Genomic DNA, 21,889 nt, shown 5'->3' with positions numbered 1-21,889 from the left:
TCACTCTCAAAGCCAATACCCAAGAGAATTTGGAGCTTTCTCTTTTTTAGACCATGACTGAAGGGCTACAGCTGATTAGAATTGGGCTTGGTAACCAGGGTTTCCAGCCACAGAAGCAGGGTTGGCTTAGACAGAGAGGAGAGGTACCAGACAATACTCAGTTTCTGTAACACTAAGGTTGTCAGAGCAGCAGTGCGTTCTGGGTGTGGGCAGGAAGCAGAAAGGCAGGTGAGACCAACTAGGGTTAAGGTAAATAGTAAGAGTGAGTTGTGGTCAAAGTCATGGTGAGAGTAAAGGCAGAAGACCAGGACCAGGGGCCAAGGTAGAGAGGGCTGGAAGATTGGTTGGCAAAGGCTCAAGCTAAGGCAAAATCCTGGATAGCCACATGGGAGCAAAGAGGCTCTGGTACAAATTTCTGGCTAGCTGAATGTTTTTCTTTTTTTAATTTAAAAAGTATTACTATTTTTTAAAAGATCCAGGACTATCTATACGGCTCATCTCTCATGAGAGGGGCAAGTGTGCCATGGTGGGTAGAGGGTTGGACCTGGAGTTAAGAAGATCTATTTGGGTTCAAATCCTGCCTCTCATATTTAGTAGTTGTGCGGCCTTGGGCAAGTTGCTTAATGTTTCTGGGACTCAGTTTCCTCATCTGTAAAATCTGGGTAATAACACCTGTAGTATCTATAACACAGAATGGTTGCAATATATAAGATGGGGAAGGAGTGAATAAACATATATTAAATGCCTACTATATCAGGTACTTAGCACAGTGCTTTTCAAATATCTCCTGTAAGGCACTGTGCAAACTTTGAAGAGCTATAGAAAAATTGGTTGTTGTTATCATCATCATCATCATCATCATCATCATCATCATCATCATCCCCACACTCCAGGTTAAGGTGGCCTCATCTAAATATGACAAACTCCATACATCCAGGAGTCTCAGCTCATTGTCTTTTGCAACCCTTCGGTGTCCACAGTAGAATGAGGGGTTGCAGCTTCTGGCCTGTCAAGGAGCTTGTTATGGGGTTCTATATCCTTAGAATGTTCAGAGGCATTGGACCATAGGCAAATTGGTCAGATGTGGCATCTTCTTCCTCATCAGACATTTCCAATCCTATATCTTCCTTTGGGGCAGCTAGGTGGCACAGTGGATAGAGTGCCAGGTCTAGAGTCAGGAGGACCTGAGTTCAAATCTGACTTCAGATACCAGCTGTGTGACCCTAAGAAAGTCATTTAACACTACTTGCCTCAGTTTCCTCATCTGTAAAATGAGATGGAGAAGGAAATGGCAAACCATTCTAGTATCTTTGCCAAAAAAACCCGAAACGGGGTCACAAAGAGTAGGACATGACTGAAACAACTGAACAGCAGCAACATTTTTCTCTTTCCCTAGGCAATGAGTAAGGGGATGGGCAGGAACCAGGACCCTAACATAGGTTTTGTTCCACTCTTATCACCTATACTCTAGGTCTTCAGCAGTGGGCCATCAGCACACCATATGCTCATCTAACCATTGGGAACATAAATTCAGTTTTCACATTCTCAAGGAATTGGATATCATTGTAAATTGTGGGGTGCCATTGGTAATACAGCCTTATACATATATGATAATTTGCATGGCTACATGAAAATGGGTATTATGAAATTATAATATTCAAGTGTGGCCCCAAAGAAGAGATATGAGAAGATATCTCACCCAACTGCTTTGCAGAAGTGGGGGGAGATGCCCCTGGATATAGAGCAGTTTGCATATAACATAAATTTTCTTTTCAATGTATTGATCAGTTTTACTACAAAAAAAAATTTCCTCTTTCTCTTTTCCTTTCTCTTTTTTTAACATCTTTGTTATGAGGGATGACTGACGGCTGGAGAGGAATAGAGGGGGAAAGCTATATGATGTAAAAACAAATAATAACAATAAAAATCTATTTACAAAAAAAAAAAAAAAGATATATGTGTGACCATAGATACAGGGTATAAGGCAAACACTAGTAAGCAAGATAGTGTCACAGTAGCTTTCTGATTGGCTGAGGCTGTGATGCAGAATTTTAAATCAGCCAATAGATTACAACCTAGGGATCTGGAAGCTGGGCAGAACCAAGGCTTTGCACAGGGTGGTTCTTTAGCAGAAGGATAGCAATTCTGGGTCAGGAAACAAGGGAGTGAAGACCCATGGGATGAGCTCCAGGTTCTGGTGACCTAATGGTGAACAGCCAAAGGCAACTAGGCAGGCCTGGGGAAAACTAGATAGATTCAGCAAGTTAGAGAGTCAGTCACTCCTACCTATCAGGTAACTTTCACAGCATCCTTGTATCTCAAAATGGCAAATAAATATTAGAATTTTATGCAGTACAATCCTTACCCAACCAGGAACCTTCTCTACCACATCTCTGACATCCAGCCTTGACCCAAAGACCTCCAATGATGGGAAACTCATTGCTCCTGGAAGACAGGCCATTGTACTTTTGGACAGCTCTCTTAGGAAGGTTTTTCTTACCCAGAGCCAAAATTGTGAGGTGGTGGAAAGGACATTATAAATCAGAAAAGGTGGGCATGAATCTCAGCAAGTCAATTTGAGTCACTTTGGGCCTCAGTTTCCTTATTACTGAAAAATGGATAAGAATACTTATCTTTTGACCAGTTTTTGTGAAGAAGAGACTTTGTGAACCTTCAAGCACTGCTGAAAAGTGATTTTATTAGTATTACTGTATTTTCTATATCAGCTGAATTTATTCTTGCCCTGTAAATAAATACTGCTTCTTGAAATGCAAGATGGCTCAGATCTGGTATAGGAAAAGAGATCTAGAAACTTTCTGTCCACTAAGAATAGGTACCTTCAATGTCTGCCTTCAAGTTTTTTCTTTCTGCTTGCAGTCAAAAAAGTCTCTACTCCTTCCTGACTGCCCATGCTCAATATTTCCCCCTACTATAGCTCTATCTGATCCCTCTTTTAATTCCCAAATTCTAGACCTCACTTACCTTACCTTCAGCTAGGGAATGTCACTCACTCTTGCTAGCCTATTGTCCTTTGGCCAGTCAATACATCAGTCAGCGTCCAGCATGAGGCTAGAAAGTCAAAAGCTGACTTTCCATAGGATACTCTTAGTATCCAGAGGGAAAGAGTTGTGAGTACAAATTGGGCAGGAATTTCATCACATGAGGATCAGACTGGACTGGTGAGCACAGAGGGAAGTAACTATGGGAATTTCCAGTAAAGGAAAGGTATGGCCAGGAAAGTCATCAATTCTCCCTTTATCAGTACAAGAAGGCTTCCTATAGGAGGCTGCATTTCAGGAGATATTTGAATGAGAATAAGAACTTTGTGGGAAGGGAGAGAAAGAAGGAGAAGAAGGGTACCCTAGGAAAATGAAAATCCCTAGAATGAAGTTCTTAGGGGAGTGAAGGCAGATTGGATTTGGAGACAGGGAGACCTACATGCAAATCCCTCTATAGGCACATCCTAGATGTGTGACCTTGGGCAAATCACTCAGCCTCTCTGAGTCCTATTTTATCATTTGCAAAATAGGGCCTTGAGCTTGCTGGCCTCTAAGGTCCTTCCCAATTCTAAATCTCTAATCCTATGACTTTGAGTAGCATTGTCTAAGGTGAGCCAAAGAGTTATAAGGTGAGGTCAGCAGAGCTCATGGGTCAAACAGGCATTCAACAATCATATGCTAAGTACCTACTTCACATCAGTCACTGATGAAAGGTCCTAAGGAGTCCACCAAGTCTGTCCTCTAGTAATAGCCAATATTTGATCAATGCTTTAAGGTTTGGCAAATATTTTTCATACACTAATTCATGTAATACTCTCAACAACCCCTGAGGTAAATACAAGTGTTATACAAATAGGGAAACTGATGGTCAGAAAGTAACCTTTGTCATTTCTAGGCTTGGAATCAGTCAATCAACCAACTAACCAATCTTGTCAATAAGCATTTATTAAGCACCTACTACTTGCCAGGCATGGTGCTTGGTAGCTGGGGATTTGATGCTTCAGACCCCTGGGTTCACCCTGGGTCACCCAGCTAATAAGCATATAGGATTTGAATCCATATCTTACCTGACTTGTTATTCTTAAAACACATCTGATCGTGCTGCCGTCCTGCTCAAAAAGTTCACTGGCTCCCTATTTTCTCTAGGATAAAATACAGTTTTTTCAGTTTAAGGTTTAAAGGCCTTCACAGTCTGGTTCTATCCTGTCTTTCTAGGCTTATTACACATTGCTCCTTTTCATATACTTTGCTTTGGTTTACAAACAAACTGGCTTCTTTTATATTCTTCTTATTTAACATCCTTCCACCTCCATGCTCATATCTCCTCACCATGACTAGAATGTACTCTCTCCTCACTTCTATGTCTTAACATCCCTAGCTCCCTACAGTTGAAACTGCCTACATCATGGGTATTTTTTTCCTGATTCCCTCCAGATGCTGGTGCCTTACTCTTTCTATTTCCCCACTCCCTACAGATTGCCTTGAGTACACTTTGTTTATAATTTGTATTTATCTACTTAAAAAAGAATTGATTGTGGGTCTCCTTGTCAACCTTTATACATACATGTATGTGTTACCCTGGTGAAATGTAAGTTCCTTAAAGGTGAGGATGATATAATTTTTGTATTCATATCCCTGGCACCAGCACATAGCCAGCATCAGTTGTTTAATAAATGCTTGTGGACTGATTGATTAGTTGGTTGATTGACTCCAAGCTTAACACTCTTTTTTTACTGCAACATGAGGGGAGACCAAAGTATACCCCTAGTCTGCTTCCCCTAGTCTGACAGAAAACACTATTCATCTTGCATAAGAGAACAGATCTTAGTCTGGTACCTTAAGAAATTCCCTAGCTCATCCCCCCTTCTTCTTTTTGCCTTCAATCTCCATCCCAATGACCTCTAACACTTAAGAACAAGTCAACAGACAACTAAGACCTTCTAGTGACAGCTGCTACTGAATGCACAGTTTCTTGGGGCAGCTAGATGGCACAGTAGATAGAGCACGGCCCTGAATTCAGGAGAACCTGAGTTCAAATCCGGCCTCAGGCACATAAGACTCACTAGTTGTGTGACTCTGGGCAAGTCACTTAACCCCAATTGCCTCACCAAAAAGAAAAATGAAGAAAAAAGTGTACATTTTCTCTATGAAGTTACCCCAAATTGGTCCAAGAGTAGCTTATCCTGATTGGTCAGGATATGGTGTACCTAGGATTCTTCTCCCTGATCTCTGCCTCCATTTTTGTCTTTTCCCTCCCTTAAAAATGCTCACTGTCCTTCAAGGTCTGAAGCTGCTCATGGTGTAAACCTACCCCTGTCCATTTTCATCTTTGCTAAATAACTGGGTTGAATCTTTTAACTGTGTTGGCAACACATAGCCCTTATGTGAGGGTACAATCACAGACAGACAAATTACAAGTCAAAGTAGGATCATAGATTCATATACAGATATCAAGTAACCCAATGTCTTTGTTTTACAGATAAGGAATCTTAGAGACCCTAAAAGGATAAATGATTTTGTCTAGGGTCACACAGGTGGGGTAAAATCAGAAGTTGAATCTGAATGCTGGTCCTTAGATTCCAACTCCAGCTCTCTTTCCACATAGCCCACATTGGTAAATAACTACAAACTTCTATATAGGAATGAAGTCAATGACAAAAATGATATTTCTCTTGCTGTCATTACTAAACTGTTCCTACCTTTTTTCGCCTTCCACCTTGCACCGGGGTATTCATGAGTTGTTAGTGGGAAAGAGATTGGGTAAAGGGTGGGGCCAGAGATGGAGGAAAGGGCTGCTTTCTAATCCTATGTAGTAATAAGAAACCAATGAAGTTTGTAAAAGGTAGAGAGACTGCTTCCCAACAAATGGCCTTAGGAGATAAGAATTCAAAAAGGGACATCAGAAAGGCAAGGGAGTGGGGCCCCTGACAAAGAGGGCAGAACTGACTTTCAGAAGAACCATTTTCATAGTTTTCAGGGAGGCTTCTAGGGAGGTCTTAATGACCTGTTTACATCTGTTTGCTTCAAACCCTTCTGGCAGACCCCTGACAGAAGATCATTCTTCTAAGAAACTGAAAGGTAACATTTCTTTTACTCCCCCTCACCCAGCCCTAGATCTCCACTATATTCCGTCTTCTAATCTAATAAAGGTATTATTGGGGACCAATTGGACCCAAGCAGAGACTTCCCAGTTAGCACCATTAGAGCTAGTCAGGCCCCTTTTCATCTTTCCTACCACTAGAGGCCAAGCTAAAGAGTAGAGATTCCAGAGTGGGGTAGTGAAGACCTCTTTGTCCCCCTGGGAAAATCCAGACAGGCTAGCTAATCTCTCCCCTCTCCCTGGTTACCCTCTGGGCAAAAATCCATTGCCCCCTTGGGTCAGGAAAGAAGTTGGAGCTTCTTAGAATATGACAGAGGTCTGGGAAAGCTAAAATGGGGCCTAGAAAAAAAAAGATCACTGATGTCTCAGAGTCCCCTCTCTAAAAAAGGAAAGGCATATGGCCCCCACACACGTATTTCAGGGTCCAAGGGGTATAACAGAGCACTGTATTAACAGGCAGATGACTTGTGTGCAAGCCCCAATTCCTCTATTAGCTATGAAACCTTGGGCAAGTCACCCTCTCTTGAGTCCCAATTTCTTCACTAAAAACAAAATAAAACAAACAAAAAAAAACCCAGAAATAATCCCTACTCTGCTTATACTACAAAATTGTCGTGAAAATCAAATGAGATAATAGATTCGAAAACAGTTGAAAATAGCAAAGCACTACCAAATGTAAGGTGATTGTTGTTATCATTATTGATATTATTAGCAATAAGTTATTGTTATTATTATTTCCAGGACTACCTCTCCCCTGATAAGTGACAATGGGATCATCTGCAGCTCACAGCATTAGAAGAAATCAGGGTTTTGTCTAGTGGAGGTAACCACCTTACAACCATGTTCACTCTCAAGCCTCCCGTTCTTTCTCATGTCTTTCTCACTTTGTCCTCCCTTCTTGTCAATTGTTGTTACCTTGGTGCAGTGATTGAGTACAGGGCCTGGAGTCTGGAGGACCTGAGTTCAAATGTGGCCTCAGCTGAGTGACCCTGGGCAAGTCACTTAACCTTGTTTGCCTCAGTTTTCTCATCTGTAAAATACGCTAGGGAGGGAAATGGCAAGCCACTCCAGCATCTCAGCAAGAAAACCCCAAATAGGGTCACAAAGAGTAGGATGCACCTAACAATGATTGAACACTATCCCAGGCCAGGGTCAAAACCAGGAGGGGCTCAACAAGGCTTTTCACAAGGGCATATGGATATCCAATTGGGAACTCCATAGGGAGAAACCCCTTCCTCACAGCTTCTGTTGGTATAAGCTGTTGGCTTCTGATGGTATGGGTTGACTAATAGTGTGGTTACACGCTATCCTCTATGGATCCTATGGAAAGAGTGCTCCTCCTTTCCCAGGATATCTTGTCCCATCAATTCTCATGGCAAAGCAAGTAGAGAATAGGTTGGTTTGACTCCAGTAGTTTCTAGTAACTGTTCTCAGGCCTAAATTTGGAAGTTTGACTGTAAAACTCCAGCCTTGCCCTCCTGTCCTCCAAATCAAATCACAAAACACTAGAAAATATAGTCTGTGTTTCCCTTCACTGTGTGGTTACATGTGGTTGCTTTCTTCGTTTCCCAAATCAGAGAAGGAGTCCCCTAAGGTGAAGGACTGTGACTCCCCTATCAGACTGGGCAGGCCCCAAGGATGGGTTCCACATAGCAGGATAGTGTCAGGCCTTTCATCCAGTTCAGGAAACAGGAACTCCCGCAAGGTAAGCCTAATTGACTCAAATTCCCAGCTGCCTTTCAGCTGAGGGGTTCTGGGAAAGAGAGGCCTTGGGGGCTCCTGAGAAGGAAAACAGATGGGATGTGGTAGCTCATTGTGCTCCAGTGATGACTGACTGAAGGGTGGAGCTTGAGAAATTGATGTATTTGCTAGACACCTGGTTTTCCCCACTACCAGCACTGTTCTGTAGTAGAACTAGCCTCTAGCTCAAGGTTACCTAAACGTAGGGCTTTGGGAGGAGGTAGAGGATTATTCAATTCGGTTTGATTGAGCAAACATTTATTAAATACCCACTATGTGCAAGATACTGTGCTAAGTGGTGGGTATATAAATACAAACATGAAAAGTAGTCCTGCCCTCAAGGGGCTTACATTCTATCTGGAGATACAACGTACAAACAGATAAGTAAATATAAGATAGTATGAGGAGAAATCGAGCACTAAACATCTAGAGGGATGTTTGGTTCCATCTTCCTTGCCCCTCATCTCTCGTTTCTCAATTTTGTCCCTAGGAAGCCTCCAGCTCCCCCCCTCATGCCTGGTAAGACATCTCTGCCTTCCCTTGCTACTTCTCCCCCCACTCTTTCCTTCCCACACTGTTATCTTTGGGCCAGTGTTCCATGGATCACAGTGGGGTGAGAAGGTGTTCAAGCTTAGAGAACAGATTAGGCACTTGGGGGAAGGAGGGAACAGGGTTAGAGAGGAGCACCAGGATGCTACAGAAGCCTGGCAGCAGACAGACCTGTCAGTCTGATCTGGAGAAGCAGTGCCTATAACTGATGCAGAAATGCCAAGTCCGCTGTTTGTATTCCCTGGGGCAGGAGAGGAATATAAGTGATTGTATTCCTCATCAGAATTTAGACAAGAAGCACTCAAGACAGGAAAACCATGAGGGGGCTGGGTAGGAGTATGGGATGGAGTGTCACAGGGGCTGCTTAGGGACAAGGGCCAGCCAGGAAGCAGGGCCAGGTAGCAGGGCCAGGTGAGATGTAATTCACAACACCCAGCCTGGGTCCAGAGACAAATACAGCATGCTTATGTCAAAAGGAAGGGACATGGGAAACTTACTCCTTTGGCTTCCAGGGTTTTGTGAATGGTTCTGCTTTTTAATTGCATCGGGATATGGATCTCCTTTAGCCCAGCCCAGCCCAACCCAGACCCTGTCAAGCCCCATATCCTTCTGTGAACATTTAAGCAGTACTATCTACAGTATTAAAGAGGACTGCACCTCCAAAAGGAATGAATGACCACCCCAAGGCATAATCATAATCATTAAAGGCCATGCCCCCCCAAGCTCATTGCCCCCATCTTTGCTATCAAATTAGCTCTTCCAAGGCACACACTGGCTCTAAGGCCACTGAGACAGCCAGAGATGAACAAACAAACCCTTCCTGTGAACTCCCAGCCAGGATGAACTTCTTCCATGGTAAAAGGAGCAATTTTCTCTGGGCTTTACCCTTCCTGGCCCCCACTTCAGGCAATGAGGGGCTTATGATTCACTTTCCTACCCTGTACCACTTTTTCCTCTCCCCTCAGTTCCCTACCCCAACATACACACCCCTGTAGCTGTTGTAAAGAAATAGGGCTATGTCTGCAGCACTATCTTACAACTCCTAGAATATAGGGGGCATGACTATGGAATGTACATATGACATGTACCATTTTGGACTACTGATTGTCTATATAGCTAATGTCTGAAGATAATATGATGTGAAGATCGGAGGCTCCGTTTCTGACTCTTTCTCTCAGTTTCTGTCTCACTGTTTCCTCCATCTCTCTCTGTCCCTTTGCCTATCTCTTCCTTTCCCAGCATTTGTCCCACTGTCTCACTCTTTCTGTCTCTCTCTCCCTCTGTTTCAGTATCATGACTGCCTCCTTTGCACCCCTGGGCAGGGAAAGTGGAGAGATGGGCCTCCTCTGACAGCGCTGCTCTGCGCAGGGTTAGAATTGCTGGCTCTAGAACTGGTCCCTGCCAGATAGAGAAAGAGGGCAGGGCTGGATTGGCAGGAGGGTGAGGGGCAGGGATTGGGGGTTCCACTGATGCCAATGTCCACAACTGCTTCATCATGCTATTTGAGTGCCCCTAACTGTCCCCAAGGGCTCTGTTTACCCTTCCACACAGAATGGCCAACACCCCCCCTAAATCTACCTCCCTAACAAAAGCAGCACCTCTTCCCTCCCACATCCAAACACACCCCTCCCACACCCAGTCCCATATCCTACCCCATTCAGGCCCTAAATCTAAAGGATAGCTCAAGCCCCTTCACTTGCCTCCCTTTTCTGCTATCTTCTCCCTCGTCCCTCATGCCCACCCCTTTGCCGTAACATTAGCAGTCCTGGCCAGACAGGATCATGCCCTGAAAGATTTGGAGATGCAACAGAGTGGTTCTGGCCAGCAAAGTTCTCTGGCTCCCACCCGATTCCCAGATTCAACCTCCTCTCCGGCTCTCCCATCTCTCTTCCCCTAGATCTGAAAGAGCAGAAAAACCACTGACGATCCCTGCACTCCTATTCTTACCAGTTCTGTACCCTTTTCCCCCTATAAAATCTTTCCCTATTGAGAAGGAGTGGAGCAAGCCCCAGGGATATGGTCGGGGGGAGGGGATCAACATGTCTGCTAGGAGTGAAGGGGGTATCGTTCCCCACCCAGTATCCTAAGCCCCGCAGCCAGAGAAAAGGGGATATAAAGTTGTCGTTTTCCCTTTACGGCTTTAGTCCACCCGTTTCCCCACCCCCACACCCCAGCGACGGCTCCCCGGGACAGCATAGACAACAGTCCAGGAGTGGAAAAAACAACGGAGAAAAAAAAAACACCCTAACACTCACCTCCGAGAGGCACCATTTATCCCTGGGTGGGGGGAACAGTCTTCGCCAGGCTCTCAGCTCTGCTGAGCATCCTTCCTCGCCAAAGACCGACTCAGGGAAAAATCCTCCAGCTTCCCCAGAACGCAGAGGAGAATTTGCAGGCAGATGGACTCTGCCTCCGTCAAGTCCAAATCCCTGAGACGGCTTATTCAGTTATATCCATGGCATTTAAAAAAAAAAAAGAATCAAAATGGTTTTTTTTAAAAAAAGAACTTGTTCTTTTCTCTTTCAGACACCAACAAAATCCCTCCCTGGGAAGCTTAGGAAGACGCCGGTTGGATTGGCCAGCGTGCCGAGTTCCGAGTCTTCCCATAGACCACGGTCATTTCGGAATTTCTAAGTCCCCAAGTTCAGATGGGCAAGCTGGTTGTGTGTGTGCGTGCGTGCGTGCGTGTGTGTGTGTGTGTGTGTGTGAGAGAGAGAGAGAGAGAGAGAGGGAGAGAGAGGGAGAGAGAGAGAGAGAGAGAGCGAGAGCCGCACAGCCCGCACACCCTCACAGACACGCATATACACAGACACAAGCAAGCAGCCACACACTCACAGCCGCGCGCGTGCGAGCGCGCGCCCTCTCTCTCTCTCTCTCTCTCTCTCTCTCTCTCTCTCTCTCTCTCTCTCTCTTCTCTCTCTCTCTCTCTTCTCTCTCTCTCTCTCTCTCTCTTTCTTCTCTCTCTTCTCTCTCTCTCTCTCTCTCTCTCTCTCTCTCTCTCTCACACACACACACACACGCACGCACACGCACACGCACTCAGATACACGCCGCGGAGATTCGGGGTGTGTGAAACCTAGCGAACTACCGTGGTCTCCTATATCAGCGCTCTTCCAAGATGACCAGGAGTCTCCCTGGCTCAGGAGGCAGCGCTGCGCTAGCGTGGGAATGAGAAAGGAACCCTCTTTACCCCACCCCTACCCCCCACCCCAGCCCCCACCCCTCAGCATCCACCCGCACTCAAGCCCAATGCGAAAGAGATTGGAGCAGGCAGGCAGGCGGGTGGGCAGGCAGACCAGCAGACAGACAGACCCTTCTCCCAGCCTGCCTCTCTGACACTGCAGCCTCCCTCCAGTGGCGGCCGCTTTGTGCTGCAGGAGGGCTCAGTGCCTGCCTTCCAGCCTGCCTGCCCCGCGGAGGAGCGGTAGTCCTCCTCCCTCTCCTCCAGCTCCTCTTCCTCTCCCTCCTCCTCCTTCTCCCTCCTCCCCTATCCCCTGACAATGGTAAAAAAAAAAAAAAATGAAAGGGATTAAAGCCCGGGTGGAGGTGGAAGTTAATCTGGAAGGAGATGGAGATCCCCGGGCTGGCGCGCGGGCGGGGAGCGGGACCCTTGGCACCAAGCGCGGTGGTGGGGAGCCGGGGCTCTGGGAACCGCGGGGCGGACAGGACAGAACAAGCCATTGCGTAAGAACAGCAGCCGAAGCTGCTGCGTAGTCGTGGCTGCTGCTGCCTCACGTGCAGGGGTCTGCCATGCAACCCGGCATCTCTGCACCTGCCGGAGCGAAACAAGTCAGTTCCCCCCACCCACACATCCCCGGCGGGCTTGCTGGGCCCGGGTTGGGAAAAGAGGGACTCTGATAATGGGTAGCTAGCCCTGCGGCCAGGACCGTTAATGTGGAAATACATCCGTACTGTTACGGGTCACATATACACACATACACTGTATGTATACCCTGGCATACATACAGACTAGCATACATGCACAACCTTTGTACAGCCTTCTACTAGACACACCGACCCGTATGATGGGTACATCCAATGCTCAGGCCACATATATGCAAGGGGATGATCACTCAATACAGATATGTAGTTATGCAGTAGGTATTCTTACATATAGGTAAAACTGTGTAATACGTAGTGATTATCAAGTCTGTGAGCTTGCATGCAGAATGAAAGTATCCATACAAATGTATCTACTTGAACATGTCTGGTTCCTACACATGATGCTGTGGAAGAAACAGATCCATTCATGGGCTGCTCTGGGTGTTTTTTTTTTGGGGGGGGGGTTAGATAGGTAAAGGCTAGAGTCAACTCCAGGCTGTGTGTGTGTGTGTGTGTGTGTGTGTGTGTTGGGGGGGAAGGGTGGAATGGAAGGGGAGTTAGGGGACACTGCATTGTGCTGGGTTGACTGAGTCTCTGTGTGTGGGTGTGGGTGACCTGGAAAGTAGAGAGGAATGTGGGATGAGAGGGAGAGAGGAAAGGGACAAAATGGACTGAGGAAATTGTGGAGAAGGAAAGAACGGGAGGGAGGAATAAGGAAGTGAAAAGTGATGGGGAAAAGAGAAGGGAAGACAGAAAGAGAAAGGGAAAGAGAAAGATGGTATAGTAGGAAAGGGTAGAGGACGAAGGAAGTCTGCCAAGGAAAGGGACATTGTAGAACACTGTAAAATGGACAAGTGTAGGAATGAAAAGAAGAGGAGAAAGTGAGGAAGCAGGCAGTAGATCTGGGCTAAGCCAAATCATCTTCTCTTCTCCCAGGAATTTGCCTATTCTCTTTTACTTGCAATTTGGGTGTGAGGGTTATCAGAAAAGTGCTAAGTAGAAAAAGGGAGGACTCTCTCAAACCAAAGTGTCCAGGGAAGCAGGCTCTTCTTTCCTTTATCCTAGGCCCTGGGGATCCTTGAAGCTTGGACACAGTAGTGGAACAAATTTTGTTGGAATTCTCTAAGGGGGAAGGAAAATGGAAACTAGTGTCAAAATTTGGATTGTGCTTCTGGGAGTAGTAACTAAGAAGGAATAAGGGAAATATGGAAGGAAGCCTGATTCCCCACCCCCCAACAAAGCAAATTATTTTTCTCCTTCCAAGTCTCCCTTTTCTAAGAAGTCCTTCTGTTACTTCTCCCGCTCCTTCAGTCCCTTCAGTGTTCAAGTCCTCTTTATTCCCACTAAAATCTTTCTCATACCCACCCTTTCCCCCTAACCCTTCCTTACAAGCCCCATCACAGCATTCTGCACTATGCCTGCCATCCCCAACCTCACCACTACTGCGCTGGACTTCTGTAACAACCTGGTAACTCATCTCTCTAACTCTAGTCATTCCTTTCCAGTGCTTCAAAAATTGGAAAAACAGTTTACATAATGCACCATTCTTTTTTTTTAATTTTATTAATTTATTTTGATTTATCAACAATCACTTCCATATCCTTTTGAGTTTAAAATTTTTCTCCCCCTTCCTCCCCCCACCCCTCCCCAAGATGCGCACAATCTGATATAGGCTTACATTTACATTCCTATTAAACATATTTTCACATTAGTGATGTTGTAAGTAAAAATTAAAACCAATAGCAGGAACCATCAGAAAGAGGAAACAAAACTCAACAGAAGGTAAAAATAAGTGATAGCGATTTGACTTCCATAGATCTTTCTTTGGACATGGACAGCATTTTCCATCCTGAGGCCTCTGGAGATGTCTTAGATCCTCGTAATGCTGAGAAGGGTTCAGTTTAACAATTAGTCATTGCATAACATGGCTGTATTGTGTACAAAGTCTCTTGGTTCTGCTCACTTCACTCAGCATCAGACCATATAAGTCTTTCCAGGTTTTTCTGAAGTCAGCCTGTTCATCATTTCTTATAGCACAATAGTATTCCATTACATTCATATACCACAACTTGCTCAGCCATTCCCCAATTGATGGGCATCCTCTCAATTTCCAATTCTTTGCCACCACAAAAAGAGCTGCTATGAATATTTTTGTACATGTGGGTCCTTTTCCCATTTGTTTCATCTCTTTGGGATATAGCCCTAGAAGTGCTATTGCTGGATCAAAGGGTATGCACATTTTTGTAGCCCTTTGGGCATAGTTCCAAATTGTTCTCCAAAATGGTTGGATCATTTCACAACTCCACCAACAATGTATTAGTGTTCCAATTTTCCCACATCTTCTCCAACATTTATCATTTTCCTGTTTTGTCATGTTGGCCAATCTGATAGGTGTGATGTGGTACCTCAGAGTTGTTTTGATTTGCATTTCTCTAATCAATAATGATTTAGAGCATTTTTTCATATGACTATAGATGGCTTTAATTTCTTCATCTGAGAACTGTCTGTTCATATCCTTTGACCATTTATCAATTGGGGAATGGCTTGTGTTCTTATAAATTTGTCTTAATTCTCTATATATTTTAGAAATGAGGCCTTTATCAGAGAGACTGGTTGTAAAAATTCTTTCCCAATTTTCTACCTTCCTTCTAATCTTAGTTGCATTGGCTTTGTTTGTGCAAAAACTTTTCAATTTAATGTAATCAAAATTATCCATTTTGCTTTTCATAATGTTCTCTATCTCCTGTTTGGTCATGAATTCTTCTGTTCTCCATAGATCTGATAGGTAAACTATTCCTTGTTCTCCCAGTTTACTTATGGTATCAGCCTTTATATCTAAGTCATGAACCCATTTTGACTTTATTTTGGTATATGGTGTGAGATTTGGGTCTATGCCTAGTTTCTGCCATACTCTTTTCCAGTTTTCCCAGCAGTTTTTTTTCAAAGAGTGGGTTCTTATCCCAGAAGCTGGGGTCTTTGGGTTTATCAAATAATAAATTACTATAGTCATTGACTATTGTGTCTTGCATATTTAACCTATTCCACTGATCCACCTCCCTATTTCTTAGCCAGTACCAAGCAGTTTTGATGATTGCTGCTTTATAATAGAATTTAAGATGTGGAATTGCTAGGCCACCTTTCTCTGCATTTCCTTTCATTAGTTCCTTTGATATTCTGGACCTTTTGTTTTTCCAAATGAATCTTGTTATTCTTTTTTTTAACTCTATAAAATAGTTTCTTGGTAGTTTGATTGGTATGGCACTGAATAAATAAATTAGCTTAGGTAGGATTGTCATTTTTGTTATATTAGCTCAGCCTACCCATGAGCAACTGATGTTTTTCCAATTATTTAGATCTGATTTTATTTGTGTGAAAAGTGTTTTGTAATTGTGTTCATAGAGTTCCTGGGTTTGTTTTGGGAGGTAGACTCCTAAATATTTTGTAATATCTACAGTAAGTTTAAATGGGATTTCTCTTTCTATCTCTTGCTGCTGGGCTCTGTTGGTAATATATAGAAATGCTGATGATTTATGTGGGTTTATTTTATAGCCTGCAACTTTGCTAAAGTTGTTTATTATTTCAGGTAGTTTTTTACTTGATTCTCTAGGATTCTCTAAGTATATCATCATGTTTCTTCTTTACCTATTCTAATGCCTTCAATTTCTTTTTCTTCTCTCATTGCTAAAGCTAACGTTTCCAGTACAATATTGAATAACAGTGGTGATAATGGACATCCTTGTTTCACCCCAATCTTATTGGAAATGCTTCTAGCCTGTCCCCATTACATATAATGCTTGCTGAAGGATAATGCACCATTCTGACCTTATTACTCCTCCACTTTAAAGTATTCAGTGAAATCCTGCTACCAAAACAACAAAGTCCAAACTTCTTGTTTTCATTATTAAAGCCCTCCACAATCTGGCTAACCTACTAGTTTTCTAGCCTTATCTCTCACTGCTTTCCCTAATGTATTTTATTTGTTCCAACCAAACTAACTACAATTATCCTGCCTTCATTTTTTTCACTTGCTTCATTCTCTGTACCCTCCCCTTCCCATCTCTAGATATTGACAACTTACTCATCCTTCAAGGCACCTGATTCAAATACTGTTGTTGTTCACTCACGTCCAACTTTTGTGACTCCATTTGGGGTTTTCTTGGCAAAGATATTAGAGTGGTTTGTCACTTCCTTCTCCAGCTCATTTTACACAAGACAAAACTGAGACAAACAGGGTTAAGTGACTTGCCAGGGTCACACAGCTAGTAAGTATCTGAGGAGAGATTTGAACTTGAGAAGATGAGTCTTCCTGACTCTAGGCCCAGAGCTCTATCTACTTCACCACTTAAACTACCTCTTCCTTGAAGCCTTTCCTAACCCACTAGCAGACTGGCCTAAAGTAGCGATGATTTTTCTCTAATGATCTCATGGCACTACGTACTTCTATTATGCCCTACTCATATTCTATATAATACACTACATAATAATGTATGTGACTGATATTCACACACAGTTTCTTCTACTGCTTTCTAAGCTTTTGGAGAACAGGCGTTGTGCTTTACATAGATAAAGTGCCTCTTTAGTGCCTAATATACAGAATATACTTAACCAATGTTTATTGAATGAGTGAAGGAAGGAAATTTTTTAAAGAAAGCAAAAAGGAAGGAAAGAAGGAAGAAGGAAGAAAGGAAGGAAAGAAAGAAGGAAGGAAGGAAGAAAGAGTGGGAGGAAGGAAGGGAGGGAGGAGCAAGGAAGGAAGAAAGGAAGGAAGGAAGGAAGGAAGGAAGGAAGGAAGGAAGGAAGGAAGGAAGGAAGGAAGGAAAGAAAGGGAGATTTGTACATAGGCAGTCAATATAGTTATTCATGTTCTTGGCTTTGGGTTCCATGTCCTTTCATCTGAAACCTAATAATTGTGTGTGTGTGTGTGTGTGTGTGTGTGTGTGTGTGTGTGTGTGTGTGTGTGTGTGTGTGTCTAGCCCATGGAAGCATACCTTTCCCACAAAAGAGAAGAGCTCTCATCTTAATAAGACTTAAATTCAGTCCTAGGGGAGCCTGACCTCAAAGAGAGGAGATCTGGGCTTTTTCTTGCATTCTCTGTTTTATTATGACCCTACCAAGAAACAGAATTCTGAGGAAACTCTCCCAAATAAACCTTTGGCTTATCTTTAATGTCTCCTCAAAAAGGATGAATAGGAAAACAGTTAACTGGTGGAGGGGTGGGGAGGAATGGGAGATTCTTTGTAGCAAAAGTTAAAAGCTTAATATTCATCTCTGATAATTATTTTATGATAACAGCTAATATTCAAGACATATAAGCAACTGAGTTAAATACGTAAGAAGAGTCATTCCCCAATAGGTAAATAGTTAAAGAATTTGAAGTTCTACACCATTAGTAATTAGAGAAATGAAAATTAAAATAACTCTGAGGTTATACCTCACACCTATCAGATTGGCTGAAAAAAATTGCAAAAATAGAAAATGTCAACTGTTCAAAGGGCTGTGGGCAAACATGGCAGCACTGTTGATAGGGTTAGTGGATTAGTTTAACCATTCTGGAAAACAATCTGAAACTAATTCCACAAAGTCACTAGTTTGTGTACACTCTCTGACCCAGTGACACCAATACTAGGTATATGCCCCAAAGAGACTGAAGAGAGAGGTAATGAGCCCATATGTGCAAGAATGTAGAAGAGTGTTTGTCATAGAAAAGAACTAGAAATTAAGGAGGTTATCCATCAGTTTGAGGAGTGGCTACAAGTTATGGTATATGAATGTAATAGAATCATTACTGCGTCATCAAAAATTACAAAAGGGACAATTTCAGAGAAACTGGAAAGACTTATATGAACTAATGTAGAATAAAGTGAGTGGAACCCAGAAAAGAAAAGAAAGAAAAGAAAAGAAAAGAAAAGAAAAGAAAAGAAAAGAAAAGAAAAGAAAAGAAAAGAAAAGAAAAGAAAAGAAAAACAACTTCAAAAGATTGAAAAAGGGTAATCAACAAAATTATCAACTGTGATTCCAGAGCACCAATGATAAAGCAAGGTATTCACTTTCTGATGAAAAGGTGATGGACTCAAAGGGCAGAATAAGACATATAGCTTTGGATATGGGCTATATGGGAATTTATTTTGCTTGACTATAGCTGTTTGTTACAAGGGTTTTATTTTTCTTTCTTTTCTTCAATTAGAAGCCTAGGAGGAAGAAAGGGGTTGGCAAAAACCTGGCAAAAGGGTGGCACAGTGGATAGAGCACTGGCCTTGGAGTCAGGAGGACCTGAGTTCAAATACAGCTTCAGACACCTGACACTTACTAGCTGTGTGACCCTGGGCAAGTCACTTAACCCCGATTGCTTAAGCAAAAAAAAAAATGCAAAAAAAGGAGGAAAAAAAAGGAGAGGAAAGGAAAGGAGGTCATTGAAAGTTAAAAAAATGTCATAGGAAACAGAAGAAAGTTTAGGGGAAACAGACAAGCAGGACTTTGATCATTACATTTTGAACTTGACATACTTTAAAAAGGAAAAGCGAATTGTGTATAATAGAGATTCATTGTTTCATGTACAATTCTTTTTTCTGTTCTATTTTAATATAGAAATGCTCATCTTATTATTTTATTTGGGGTGTTATTTTTAAAATATTTTTTAAAATATAGAATTCCCTTCTAGAAAAGTTACTTGATTTACAAAAGTGGTAGGTATCATACATAGAATAGCTATTTATTTCGTCTACAACAAAATAAATGCTCAAAAAACAACACTTGTTAGCACATTTTGACAAATATTTAAAATATAAAAAGTAATCTATCACTCCTGTTTTATTCTCCTGGGAGATAAAGACACCCAGGAGATTAGTGGGACTATTTAAAATATTTCACTTTTGTCTCAGCCTTCATTGTCCAAGCAGAAATTCATTCAAGATCCATCTCCTATGGCCAGCCAGGCATGTATGGATCGTCCAACTGGAAGTGGCCATTTTCTCTTCAGAAAAGGGCACAGTTGACTTCCGCTTCCGGGAGCCAAGATGGAGGAGTGAAAAGGTAGTCGCTCTCTCTCTCCCCTATCAACCTCTGAAAACCCAGAAAATATCACCCCAGGAAAAAAAAACCCTGGAGCACCTGAACTAGAAGAAAAATGAGGAGCAGCAGTGCAGCAGCCAAGCAAATGGGTCTCCCAGTGCCTCAGCAAAAATAAGAGAGGCAGAACTACAAGGGGCCCCAGGCAGAGAAGTACCCTGTGGCATTCATCTGAAAGGAGGTGAAGAAAACAACCTAAAAGCTTCCTAAAGCCCCAGCCTTGCTGATTCCAACCCAACACCAGGTGAGCTGTAGGAGCCCTGAAGCCTCCAATTGTGAAGAAATCCTGAAGCCCAGGTGGTAGAGCAGGCAAACACCAACACCTGGACCTCCGAGTGCCTCAGTGAGGGCCGCGGGGGAACCAGTGGAAACCAGCTCAGAAAACCACCAGGAGCCTTGGCACTCCACCGCAAAGGAATATCCCGGTGCATTAGCAGAAACGAGGGAGACAACACTGCAGGGGGCTCCAGGCAGATAAACATCCTGCAGCACCCATCTAAAAGGAGCTGAAGAAAGCTAAAGGAAAGGAAAAGCAGTCAACTTAGAATTGCCTGAAAGTTCCAGCCTTGCTGATTCCAGCGCAACACAAGGTAAGCTGTCAGAAACCTACAGCCTCCAATTCCCAGCATAAGAGGCCCCAGAACACAAAGTCAGTGACCACGACCTAGGCTCCCAACACAAGAAGCTTGGGTCAGTACCCTCTGTTCACCAGCAGGAGAGCTCAATCTCTTTAAAGGCCAGGGAATAAAGAAACACCATGAGTAAAAAGAAACCTACCATAGATGGATATTATGAGAAGAGTGAAGATCAAGACAGAAATTCTGAAGAGGACAACGTTGTCAACAAACCCACATCTGCAACAACAAAAGGGAATATGAACTGGTCTGAAGCCCAAAAAGCCTTCTTAGAAGAGCCCAAGAAGGATTTTAATAGTCAAATGCGAGAGGTAGAAGAGTCCTTCAAAAATACAATTGGCCAGTTGGGGAAAAAAATACACTGAAGAAAACAAGTTCCAGAAAAGGGTGCAGTTACAGGTGACACCTCCCAATGGAGAACCCAATTCAATAACTCTGGATATCTTGAAATATCCATTTCAAAACTAATATTTGGTCACCTGATCACTCAGAAAAGGAAATACAAAGAAGAAGAGGCAGCTAGGGATTTGAGATCTGGTCTCAGGCTCAGCTGTATGCAAAATCATGGGCCGCTATAGTGTTCATATAGCCCTGAATATCAATCCTGGGGAAGAGAAAGGTAAAACAGATTCCCCTTCTCATCTCTTTGCTGGAAGTCCCAAGGGATGAACTCAAAAGAAAAGAGAGAGGAGCCATGACTTTGACCTCAGTTTTAAAGGCTCCTAAGTCAGCAGCTCTTTCTGACTTAGTTGGAAATCATGACTTCAACATAGCCTTATTCCCGGGACCAAGGGAGCCACCAGAAATCTTGTATGTGCTTTAGCAGGGGTCAGAGCACATGTCTTACTAGAAGAAGCTTGATCCATAGGGACTACTTTATTCCAAAAGCTGCTACATACATATATGTACATATGAATGCATATGAGGGAAGGCAGGGACCATGTTCTGGACAGAGGATTGGAGGTCATAGGCACCTGGAGAAGGAGATGCCACCAGCCCTATTGCCATAGGTTGGAAGTGAGTAGAACTCGGGTTCCACCCTATAGGTTCACTTGTCACCCAGATCCAGTCATCGTCTGTCACCTTCCCCTTTCCTCCAGGCACCAGGAACCATGGACAGCTTGAGGCAATGCTGCCAGTAGTTTCTGAAGCAGAAAAATTTTGTCACCAATATCCTGAGGTGTCTGGAGGAAATGTCCAGTATCCAAAGTACAACCTAGCCACAGGTTCATTGCATTGTTGGGCCTCCATCTCATATTTGTCTATTTCCCTGCTCTGCAATCTTATTGGATTTATCTACTCAGCCTATGCTACAATCAAGGTCATTGAAAAACCCCAACAAAGATTATGATACCATCTGGCTGACCTACTGGGTAGCATATGGGGAGTTAAACCTGGTTGAGGTTCTTTTTTTTTCTGATATTTTCTTTTCTAGTCCCCCTTTTACTATACAGGAAAGTATACTTTTCAGCTGTAGCGCATGCTTCCTATGGTCTGCAATGACTCCCAGTTCCCGCATCATCACCTCTATTTCTCACCACTTAGCCCCTTGAAATCTGATTTATATCCCTATCTTTCTGCTAAAACAGCTTTCTTCAAAGCTTTTAATAACCCACTTATCAATAAATCAAAGAGCTATTTTGTGTGTGATGACATTGTATTTGTATGTGATTAAATAGTTTCTCCTTTTGTATATACTCCCCTCATTTGGTTTCCATGAAATAGCATTCTTGTGGTTCTCCTGCTTCCCATGACCACTCCTTTGAGTGATCTTCATGTCCTCCATTGACTTGTCATCCTTTTTCTGTCTTATAATTTGAGTATGCCCTAAGGTTCTGTCATTGGCCTTCCTCCTTCCCCTCCTCTCCTCCTCTTTCCTTCCCCTGATTCTCCTTCCCTTGCCTTCCTTTTCCTTCTTTTCTCTTCCCTTCCCTTCCCTTCCTTTTCCTTCCCTCCCTTTCTTTCTTGTCTTTTCCCTT

The 21,889-nt window shown here is 43.2% G+C and overlaps 1 protein-coding gene across 1 annotated transcript in view; it reads right to left on the bottom strand.

The window, feature by feature from the left end:
* Nucleotides 1-11,287, bottom strand: part of LRFN2 (leucine rich repeat and fibronectin type III domain containing 2) — a 346,234-nt gene extending 334,947 nt beyond the window's left edge. Inside the window, exon 1 of the mRNA XM_020999332.2 lies at nucleotides 10,644-11,287. The gene's annotated coding sequence lies outside the window, so the exon portion shown is untranslated. The remainder of the gene's footprint in view (nucleotides 1-10,643) is intronic.
* Between the last annotated feature and the right edge of the window lie 10,602 nt (nucleotides 11,288-21,889).

Source organism: Phascolarctos cinereus, unplaced genomic scaffold (assembly GCF_003287225.1).
Source record: "Phascolarctos cinereus isolate Bilbo 61053 unplaced genomic scaffold, phaCin_HiC Scaffold_5;HRSCAF=322, whole genome shotgun sequence".
Classification (NCBI taxonomy): domain Eukaryota; kingdom Metazoa; phylum Chordata; class Mammalia; order Diprotodontia; family Phascolarctidae; genus Phascolarctos; species Phascolarctos cinereus.
Note: the sequence above shows the minus strand (reverse complement) of the source record. Positions and strands in the feature narration are given on the sequence as shown.